The sequence below is a fragment of the Cavia porcellus genome, unplaced genomic scaffold, assembly GCF_034190915.1.
Source record: "Cavia porcellus strain 051 isolate PalLab524CR breed Dunkin Hartley unplaced genomic scaffold, mCavPor4.1 scaffold_17, whole genome shotgun sequence".
Taxonomy (NCBI): domain Eukaryota; kingdom Metazoa; phylum Chordata; class Mammalia; order Rodentia; family Caviidae; genus Cavia; species Cavia porcellus.
Genome location: NW_026947500.1, coordinates 60,082,664 through 60,095,126, shown reverse-complemented (window position 1 = coordinate 60,095,126; position 12,463 = coordinate 60,082,664). Strand labels below are relative to the sequence as shown.

Below are 12,463 nucleotides of genomic sequence, written 5' to 3'. Positions count from 1 at the left end.
GACTTTTTGTAAAAATCATTAAGAAAATCTCATTAAGTAAAGTGTTAGCTTTAATTATGGCACATAAGTTGATAGCCTCACATGAAACATTTCAACAAAAAATATCTATTTTCCTAACAAGTTCTAACAATCATAAAAATACATGTATGTTATTATAAGAATTCACATTGCATGTATTTTCTATTTTCAGTTATTAAACCTCAAGGAAATTTCAGCACACTGAAATAATCACACATGACTTTCCTGGAAGAAGCAACTCTTCATTGAACATAAATGAGACAAGTTCAATTTTGTTTGCTAGTCCTGAATACAGAAAACTCTAACCCAGGTCAGCAGCAGCAGCAGAACACACTGCTGTTGGTTCATGATAGTGCAGGGATTTGCAGATGACCATGTAGACGTCATAGACCATGACCACCAGGAGCATTACATCAACACAGCCAAATAAGTCACTTATAAAAAGCTGTATATTTAATATTTCAGGGAAATGATTCTCTTGTCATAGAATAAGTACTTAACCATATTTGAGGTAACTGTAATGGCATTCATAAATGAAAAGTGGCCGGGAAAGAAGAATATTGGGGCATCCAACGCTGGGCTGAGCAACACAGTCATGACAGTGAGTAGGCTGCCTGCCATTGTCATCACGTAGATCAGCGAAAACACAGAAGTTAATATTTTCTGACCCTGGGGGCTCTGAGGGAGCTCCAAGAGCACAATGTCTCTCACATTGTTCCTCTGCTCCATATGTACTTTTGTGTGTCATTTCTCACTGCTCTGATAAAATTATCTGTGAATCAAAATTTATCAAAATGATAATGTGTTTATTACTTTCAATTATAGGCATTGTCATTTATTCTGTTCCAGTACTGTCAGAGGTAATAGAAATTCAAGTTGGATGGAAGCACAGTGCCATTTTGTTGAGGAACATCATTGTAAATAACTAATTAGAAACACTGTGGAAATGACTGGTTCTGAAAGGAACAGAAGTCTACTACAGCAAGCTTGCTATTAGAAAACTAAAATATTTGCACAAATCAATAAGTATTTACAAGATAAATATCAATTAGTCTTAGTGTAAAATATAGCAAGATGTAAATTTATTTACTTCAAGATAATAAAGGAAAGGTAACTTTCTATATCCTTGTGGTAGAAAAATTTTCTGTTAATAATAGTTATCTCAAATGGACCCATTTCTATTTTCTTTTTGTTATTTAGAGATAAAAAGCAAAATAGATAAAAGGTAGAAATAATATAGGATTTCAAAAAATGACAGTAAGTAATCACTAGTTGATAATTACATAGTGTTATCTTAAAAGTATTTTTTTTGTCTTTTTTTATTTTTACCTGCACCAGGGATAGAGCTCACGACCGCCTGCTTGCAAGGCAGGTGCTTATGCTGCTGAGCTAAATCCCCAGCCCCATAAGTAGTTGTTCAAGTTACAAAATCAAAGCACAAAAAGTGGAAAAAGAATCAATAACAGTACAAACTATTCTGCTTGATGAGTTAATAAAAATAGTAGTGTTGTTATCGATCTTGCTCATTTGAACATACATCTAGTTATATCCTTTAGAGCACTTTCTTTCTCTTTCATTATTACAGTATATATTATATACATTTTTGATCTTTTTAATATTTCAGTTTTTTACTATTACTTTTTATACTAGAGAGACAATGTGATATTTACAAATAAGAGTCTGATTTCACTTATCCCAATTCTACTTTCAATTTATTCTCAAGTTAAGAATTCATACTATAAATGCAGAGGTGGAAAATATAATTATATCTTAAGGAACATAAAAACTTACTGTTTAAAATATACAAAAGTTTTTAATAAATTAATAAATAAACTACAAAACTATAGGAAAATGGACAGATGATATAAGCAGGAAAACAAAAGAAGAAATACACACACATAACCAATAAACATAGGATGCTGCAGCCCACTAGTCATGAGAAAATTGGGAAAGAATACATACAAACATCACTTTATAGACATTAGATTTTAAATGTTTCAAAGTTTTAAAGGTGACTGATAAAATTTAAGCAGGGTATTTTCTCCACTTTAAATTTTATAAATTTTGAAACTCCATTTGACATCTCTATAGAAGTACAAATACACACACCATTCTTCATATTTATATTCTTTGTAATATATTGCAGGAAAATTAAAACCTTAGGACATATTGACATATAAACAATATGTTTGTTGTATTAGTTTAATGGCACATACAGTTTACAATTTAAGGTGAATAATATCAAAGAAATCATTGAACAGATTATATAATCTCTTAACAGAAAAAAAATCACCATTATTGATTTAATTACAAGTAAGTCAGTACTCTAAGGGAAATTTCCTCAAGTTACTATTGAATAAGAAGCAGAAACTATGTATGACAGGATATTGCTATTATAAAACCAATATAAAGATATCATATATCCATCCACTTACAAATGTATGAGTCCATATGAACATGGGGGATAGGAAAGTACATATGCACATTATAAACTGTCTGTACTATTTAGGCAGGCACGACTGCAGTGTGTGATTTGTATCTCAGGTGTACCATTGATGTTTTGTACATGGAAGATTAAAATGACAGTAAGAGAAGAGTAAGAGGAAGAAGAGGAAGACAAGGGAAGAAGAGGAGAGGGAACAAGGTACCGACTGGCAAACAAAGGCAGAGAGAATTTTCAAGGAGAGATTGAAAACTATATTCTAACCAACAGAGTGAAGAGACAACCTACAGAATGGGAAAACACTTCATCTACTTCACAGGCATAGAAATAATCCCTAGAATTCATAAAGTACTATAAAACATAAGTGATTCCACAACGAAGGTAAAAGAGTCAATTAAAAATGGCAATTGAATCAAATGGAAGCTTCTTTAAGGGAGTACAACTGGCCAATAAGCATATGAAACAATGTTGGCAAATTTAGCCATTAAAAAATTGTAAACTAAAGAAAAAATCCTGATATTTTATCTCACTCCAGTAAGGATGGCCATCAACACAAACTTCAAAAGCTACCAAAGCTGTGAGATGACTGGAAAAAAGAAATTTTTTACATTGTTGTTGGGAATGTAAATTATTAAAAACACTAAAAAATCCATATGGAGATTTTCTTCACAAAGGAAAAGTAGGAATTTTATTGACCAACTTACATATCTCCTACATGTCTTCTAAAAATTTTAAAGCATAATATTACAGTAACACATTCGTATCCATATTTAAAACAGCATGATTCAGAATAGCTCAATTATGGGAAAACATGTTATATCCATCTGCAGGCAAATAGGTTAATAAAATGTGATACACCTACACAATAGCGTACTACTGAGCAAAAAGAAGGAGAAATCTGAGCCTTTTCTAGGAAAAATGAATAGAGAAGAGACCATAAGCCAAAGTGAAATAAATCAATTATACAAGCTTAAATATTTCTTGGATGCTGTTTTATGATAAGCCCAAACAAGAATAGTTTTTCACCAATAATAAAGGATGATGATTCCTAACTTTTAGGTCGATTTTTTAGCATAGGAGGGGATCTGAGGATGGGGAGAGGATGCAAAGGGGAGGCACAGATTATAGGGTTGGGATGAGTGTGTGTGAACAAGTGCTCCAAGATAGGTGAGATTTCTAGGTATTGCCAGTAAATACACAGATATTCTGGAAAAACAAAAGCAGCACATTTGTGAGAGAAAAAAAATCCAAGAAACAGGGATGTGGACAAATTGACTTAAATTGAGATGAGATGTACACTCATTCTGTTTACTTAACCTCTTTATGATTAATATTTAAAATAGTATTTAATATTAGCATATTCAGCATGAATATTCTGAACAATATGAACAAATTGTGTTTAATGTACCTTACAAGTACAAACATTGCACACACACACACACACACACACACATATGTGCGTGTATGTATATATATATGTATATATACATATATATATATATACATATACATATATATATATATGTATATATATATGTATATATACATATATATATATATATACATATACATATATATATATATATATATATATATATACACTAATATTTTCTGCACTGGTAAAAAAAGAATAAAACACCTATTATTTTGCATTTTTTACTATTAATTCTGGAAGAGTATTAACTTGATTCATAAAAGAAAAATTAAAAAGTCTTTAAGTAAAAATATTCAATTATTAATGACAATATGCATAACTGTAAACTCTACAGAATCATTACATTTAGTAAAATACAAACATATTTTCTTAACAAATTCTAACAATCTTAGGAATATATACTGATGATTGAAAATCCAAAACTAAATATTTTTCATTCCATACAGTTCTTAACATTGAGCCAGATATTAGCATAATGAAAGCCAAGGATTTAGTTCCACGGCATAAGCACCTTCCTTGCAAGCCTGCAGCTGTGAGTCCGATCACTGGTACCAAAAAAAAAAAAAAAAAAGGATATTAGCATAATGAAATAATCATGTATGATTTCATTGAAGAAGAAGCTCATTACTAAAGATTGCAAGGCCACTTTATACCACCATTCATTTTTGTTTTCCAGGCAGAACATCTTCATGGCATTTTTCATCTCTGAATTTCTCAGAATATAGCTGAAGGGATTCAACTGATAACAGTGTAAAACGCAGTCAAGGATTTATCAATGGCAAAGTAGAGGGAGGTCTCACATACAGAAAAATACAAGGAAAAAATGCCAACCACTGTGATGTGGGAACCACAGATGGATAAGGACTTATGTCTCTCTTTCTGACTCAGGTTCTTTAGTGAGTGCAGAATCACCCAATAAGAGATTAATAAGAGTGTGAAGATGACCACATACATGGCGCCATAATTGGCCACCACTGTGAGATCAATAATATAGATGTCTGTACATACAGGGTTTAATGAGGGGTACATGTCACAGATGAAGTGGTCAATGACATTAGGACCACAGAAAGGAAAGTTGTAAACAAACAAAAGTGAAGGACAGCATGCACAAAACCCCAACCAAGGCCAACATGAACAACTGTACACAGTATCATTGGTTCATGATGGTCAGATAATGCAAGGATTTGCAGATGGCCACATAGTGGTCATAGGCCATGGTCACCAGTAGCAAATTCTGAACACTATCAAATAAGTGACCTACAAAAAGCCATGTCATACAAGCTTTGAAGGAAATGGTTTTCTTCTCATATCGTAAATCTATAATCATATTTGGGTAACTATAGTGGAATGCACAGCATCCATACAAGGTAAATAGCCAAGAAAGAAGAACATGAGGCAATCCAGGTTGGGCTGAGTATCACAGTCATGACAGTGAGTAAGTTGCCTGTCATTTTCACCATATAGATCAACAAGAACACAACAAACAATATTTTCTGATCCTGGAGGCTCTGAGTGAGGCCCAAGAGCACAAACTCAGTCACATTGTTCTTTTGTTCAATATGTACTTGTGTGGGTCCCTATGTCACTGCTCAGAGGAAAATTTTCTTCAAACAGAATTATTTCTAGGTAGTCCATGAAATTTTAGGATACTATATTCATTCCACAAATAAGTACTATTGTTTATTATGTTTTAGGACTCTGTGAGAGAAGAGTGCAAGTCTGATAAAACATTATGCCTAACTTTAGCATTCTCATATTAACATTTTTATAAGTAATGTAATGATAACTAGGGAAAGACCAATCATGAGATGAAAACTTCGGCATAACTAGCTTTCCATATGGAAGCTATGAAGATGTTTGTGTATATAACATCATAAACAACAACTAAGATGGGCTAAAAATTAACGTAAACAGCAAAAATTACTTTGTACTTTCAAGGAAATAGAAGAGAAATAAATTTCTATTTTGGGGGAGTAGATGAATTTTCTCAACTAATCACAAATCTTAAATATACACACTTGTCAAATTCAAAGCATTTGAAGCATATAGGAAACGATATCATAAATGAATTTATTGAAGAAGAGATTTGTATTTCAGAGAATATAAAAATTTAATGCCTAAAATAGACAAAGAAATTTATAAATTTCAAGAAATTTATAAACAAAAGACAAACCTATTGGGGAGTGTAGAAATGAAATGAGTAACCAATAAAGAAAAATTCAATCAAATGAACAATAAACATATACATAGGATGCTGGATTTTACCTGAAAACAGAAAATAGAAAAGTTAAAAAAAGGTATTACATATACATGAAATTTAGAGTGTAAATCTTTAATTGTGGTTGATACAAATGGAAGAAGACATTGCCTTACTAATTCAATGAAATTTAAAATTTAAACATTTTTGAATGTAATTTGTCAACCGTTTCTGGAAATAAAAATATTCATAGTTTCTATATGCATTTTGAAATTTCCTATGAAAATTAAAGTCTTAGTACATAGAATATATGCACAATAGATTTTGATGGCATTTATAAAATCATTAAACCAAAAATGTAATAAATATAGGTGTATGATAATAAAGAAGTAGTTGAGTAAAATTCAAAATATGTTATATAGAAAAAGCATTGTAAAAGAATTATGACTAATATATCAGTACTGTTTGAGAGCTTTCCACAATTCTCTGTGGAAAAAAATAAATATGCACAGTACTAAGTATAAGATGTATTATTGTGAAACAAAAATAAAAGTATCAAATATATCCACTTGTAAATGTTTGTACATAACTACAGTGTGTGTGAGGCATATGAAAAGATATGTTTTGTTGTAAATATACTTTACATTTTTCCTTATCAGTGATGTGAAAAACAAGTGATGATATGTGAAAGACTAAATTGACTTGAGCAGAAAAGCTTACTTTAGAGAAAGATAGAAAGAAAGATGGAGAGATAGAAACAGAGACAGACAGAGATGGAAAGGCAGAGAGAGAGACAGAGAGAGACAGAGAGAGGATAAAGACTGAGAGAAAAACAGTGAAGACCATGCTCAGGAAAAACAACTCTAGTATACATTGGGCTAATAGTCACCAACCCTGATATTTAAATAATCTTATGCATTACGTTGGTCTCTAAATACACTTTAACTTTTATAGGTACTTTAATCTGACCAGAAATTCTTCAGTTTGCTTCTCACAAATCCAGATTTTCTTTTTTCCTAGCTGTGGCTCTGTCTGCTCCTGCAGCTTCCACCTCATTCGTCACCCTTAAGAACACCGCTCTTCTGATTCTGGCATCCTCCACTCCCCTGTTGAACTCCAGCACTCTGTCTGCATAGTTTCACAGTGTGTCTGCATTTGTTCTAAAAATTGTACCCTTCAAGGCCAGCCTGAGCTACAGAGTGAGCTTAAGTCAACCTGAACTGTGTAATGAGACTGTCAAAAAGCAAAGCAAAGCAAAACAAAACAAAAGTAAGATAAATTATTTTCTTTGCCTCATAGCTCTTCCAAACCTGTGTTCTGAATCATTTCTTTGCATTTATTAAGAGAATCTCTACACTGCATTAAGGTCAAGATCAATCGGAGTCCTCCTCTTTATTCAACATTGCTAGGAATTAAACTAAAAGCAGGCTTACTCATGGATTCCTTTATTCTCTCTGAACTCTTTCTTTAACTTCCACTGATGCTACACCATCCTCTTATTTTTGACATTCTAAAGAACATGTAGAAAAGAACTGAGTTATTTCTGAGAATAAGAATACCTGCATGCTAAAATATTTTCCAAATAATTACATGGAAATTGTCTGCATTGGTTTGAGATGTTAATATCATATTTAATTTTGTAATATTAAAATATCCAAGAAGATTATTAAACTTGGAATCAGTGAATACATATTTTAGCAGTCACATAAGACCCTTTAATGTAACTGATCACCAGAATTACATAGAATTTGTCTTTTTGACAGTTTCTTTATGCATTTCAGGTTGGCCTCAAACTCAAAGTGATCCTCCTGCCCCAGCCTCCTTAGAGCTGGGATTATAGGCATGTGACATCATTCCCTGTTTATGTAGAATCTTTAAAAGAGTATCAATTTTTTGTCACCTATGTACTTTTGTTACATGATATAAAGTCTAGTACAAAATCATACAAATAAATACTCCACCTCAGTCACCTGCATGAGAGCACAGTCATTTGATTCAAGGTGTAGGTTTTGGTGCACTCTGCTGGTCTTGAAAGATAAGAGCTTCATGAAGAAGTGGAAACACAGGTAGACAAAACATACATAACACTGCCACACCTTGAGATATTTCTCTGTGACCAATTATTTAAATGCTTGCAGGTGCTGGAAGTTTGATTAACCAAAGTTTCTGGGGAAAATGTTACCTTTTGAATAGCTGATTTTTTTAAAATTAATATCAAGAATGTCCTGAAATATCCAAGCATCTAAAGCATGATTATAAACACAGATATCCCAAATTTTCATCATTGACAAAATTTCTCCTAAAATCAAATACTCAATGAGCATTTCAAGCTTAAAAAAGTAAAATATGTGGTAGAAAGCATCTCACATAATTAAGATTTATATCTGTAATTTGTGTTTTATAGCCATATAAGTGAAAGAATGAAATACATTTTAAAATACTTTGATTCCCAGTCAGATATACTGGGCTGGCTTCATCCTGGATGCTGAAATTCGGGTGTAATTAAATAACTGGGAAAACTTTAACCTCTCTTGTACTCTACTTTGAGTTTATCATTTTAATTTATGTAACAGTGAATACTGATATAGACAAACATTCTCCAAGGTGGCAGCAAATGTTTGTGGGTACTTAACCTTCAACAATGAATATGTTGCTCAATAATTTGGTTACTGCCTCTCAGAGGGTGATTTTTTCCTTTAATTAAATACACAGGGACCATAAACATGGTCCTGATGGCAGACTATGCACATCCAGTGATGCTGTGAATGTAATAACTATGCAGAAAAATGTTTACATAAACTTATCCTCTCGAGAAAATAACATAAATGAACAACTAGAGGCCAATCACCAAGAAGGAAAATCAAATCTGGATAAAATGAAATATGTAAAAATGCTCATTAAAATTGTGACCTACATCTGAAATAGATGGACGTTATCAAAATAAATGCATCTATGAATATGTCCATAAAGTACAAAATTTTACAATAGTAATATGCACTATTAAAAATTTATTTTAAATGACTTGTGATGTATGTAAATTTGGTGAATGCATAGCTTACCGTATGCCTTCTAGTTAACCTATGAACTCATAAATAGAAAAGGACAAAAAATAGTTCTTGGCTTTTCTTACTTGTGAGGATTTTTTATTATTGACTCACTTCTCCTGTGTGTTATTGGTCTGCTTTGGCATTGCATTTATTCTGGATTTAGGTTTATTAGGTATTTTGTCTCTAGTACTAAGTGCATTTCTTGGATGTGATGGACATATGTCTATTTGGAGATATAAAATCATTCAGAACAATCTTTGATGGTCTTTAGCATTTCTCAAGTTTACATTGTATTATGTATTCTTGATTTTTTCATGTTATACATTTTAATTTTCTTCTTTATTGAAATTAGCTAAAGACCTATCAATTTTGTTTTTCCCTGTCAAAAGACTTTTTGTTTTCTTGACTTTTTCTCTTGTTTTCATTAATTTTTAAATTTGTCACTGTACTAATACATATTATTTTCTTATTTTTGCTAATTTTGGGCTGGTTTATTTTTTCTCATTCCTTTTGCATAAAATTTGTTTATATGAGGATTTTCCTCTTTTTAAAAAAATGTCAGATTTTATTACAGTAAAATTTCCTTTGTATAGAGGAATAAAATGCTGTAAAGAATACAACTGCAAGTGTGTTAATATAGATGACCATATTACTGAATTTTTGTTGAATCACTGAACACAACTGTTTGCAGTCTCACTGTTTGAATGTCCACTTAGTACATTTTAATCCTGTAACTTGAACAGCTATTTTTAAAACGACAATATATAATTTATTAACTAGTGATTTCTTACCATTTTTTTGTAATTCTGTATTACTTGTACCCTTATATTGTTTTTCTTTTCCTTTAAATAAAAAATACTTTCCTCTTTCTACTCCTGCTGGGTCCAACATATGTGGTAAAAAGTTAAAGTTGAAAAAAATCAAACAGTTACAATATTTAAAACCAAGAAAGAGAAAAAATATGAGTAAGGAAAAATATGAGTAAACTATCTTGGTAGATATTTTCAAATTAAACCATAAATATGGATAATAGATACTTGAAACAGTGCTCAATTTCTGTAGTCATCAGAAAAATACGAATCAAAGTACTAAAATAAATCACCTCACATCTGTTAGAATTGCTATTATTGAGCAGACATTATATAACAAATGTTAGTAAGGACTTAGATTTAAAACAAACTTTTGCACTCTTGTCAGGATTCTACATTTGTACAGTGATTATAATAAACAGTATGAAAGTTCCTCAAAAAAATAAAACTGGAACTATGTTATCCAGTATATCTATTTATTATCCAGTAAATCTATTCTGGATAGTAACTAAAAAGAAAAAAAGTTTCTTATACAATTCACAGTTTAGAGCATCATTATTCAATAAATCAACACATGAAAATAATGATGTCCATCATTCACTAAATGAACAACCAAAAATGACATATATTTACTGTACATAATTATCACTCAATTATACATTTATTATAGAATGTTGATAGGTAATATATGATACAGTAATGCAGTACCTCAATTCACTAACCATTCTACTTACAAAATACTCAGTTCACAAACAGAAGCACTTGGTAAAATTTTCTTCCTTTTACACACTCCACATTAAGTGTGGAACACCATCTTCCCCAGAACTGTGGAATCAATTAAATATGTGAACCAAAGTCCCAGTGACAGGTGGTATCCTTTTAATTATAATCACCATATGCTATTTCTATGATAAAATATTTTATTTTACTTTTATGGGATACACATAATGCAATATTACTTAGCCATATATAAGAATGATATCATGCTATTTATGATAATATGAGTGAACCTGAAGAATATATTACTAAGTCATAAGATACTGTCCCATCTCAATTATATGAGGATATAAATACTCTCACATTAAAGGGGAATAGAATAGTGCTTATCAAAGTCTGAAAGAGTGGAAAAGCAATAAAAATGATTTCTCCATTTTACCTGTAGCATAGTAGCTATAGTTATGAAGATTATATTGTATACCTGAATTTGCTAAAAAGACTGTTGAATTACTAAATTGGTTAAACTGATGGACCTAAATTGTTCCAATCACATTAATAAATGAAATAAAATATTAATGTATTGATGTGATTAATGTGTTTATTAGATTGTCGTGGCAATTCCGTAGTATGTATATATATATCAAAACTTTAAGAGTATTCTTTATAAATATGTGATTCCTATTGAGCAATTAATTATACATTAATAAATTTAGAAAAAGTAGAAAACAATTCTAATGGCACTATTAAAATAACACTACTTCTCAAAACATTTTTTGCAATTTTTTCCTGTATCATATATTCCAGTATAGATTGCCAGATTATAGTTTTAAATTCATTTGGATTGTTTAGTAAATATTTGGGCAAATTTTATAAATATTTCTTATCAATTTATAGACTAGTTCCTTTTTGTCAGATGAATCTTCTACACAACTTAAGCCTTTGAGATACTATATGGTAATGTGTGTTATGACCCCCTTGTTTCCTACCATAGTGAATGTTCCATGAATACATGGGGTTATGTAAAGACATCTCACATCTGTCTTCGATTTCCCATTTCTATTCCAATAAACTTTCCAGCAATAGACTCTTGGAGACTGTGTAATAAGTCAGACTTATTTTAGGAGTAAAGCAGGCTTTATTTGCATGTTAATCAAGATTTTCCATGACTTGTTCTGAAAGTGGAAAACTTGTAGGAAAAGTCTCATCATTCCTAGGAACTACAAAACACTGAAGAAATCAGTCAAAGGAAATCAAAATATGAGGCAGTGCACCACAGCGCTGAATAGGAATAATAATCCTTAACATATCATATCTCCTCTAATTCATCTTCAGATTCAAAGGAATTCTAAATGGCTTACTGCTTTCTCTGCAGAAACTAAAAAGCTGTTTCAAGATGTTGTATGAAAATTTAAAAGAACTAGATCAGTCAAAATAATTTTGATAAAGACAAAGTTTAGTAGCTCATTCTGCTGTAGTTCTATAGATATCATTAAGTGTGATACTGGAGAAAATTTATATGTAAATATATGACTAGATAATCCAGAAATAGTTACACACGCTGTATCTGTGCTATTTTACAGATGAGCAAAGAGAGAGAGAGAGAGAGAGAGAGAGAGAGAGAGACAGAGAGAGACAGAGAGAGAGACAGAGACAGAGACAGACAGAGACAGAGACAGAGAGAGACAGACACAGAGACAGAGAGAGAAATAGTAATATTTTTAGAAATAATCCTGAGGTAATCGGATGCCTTATTGTAAAAATATATATTGATATGTATCTTGCAGTATAAATAAAAGT

The 12,463-nt window shown here is 31.3% G+C and overlaps 1 pseudogene; it reads right to left on the bottom strand.

The window, feature by feature from the left end:
- Positions 1–319: 319 nt before the first annotated feature.
- Positions 320–7,149, bottom strand: LOC134471133 (putative olfactory receptor 4A4; annotated as a pseudogene).
- Positions 7,150–12,463: the final 5,314 nt, after the last annotated feature.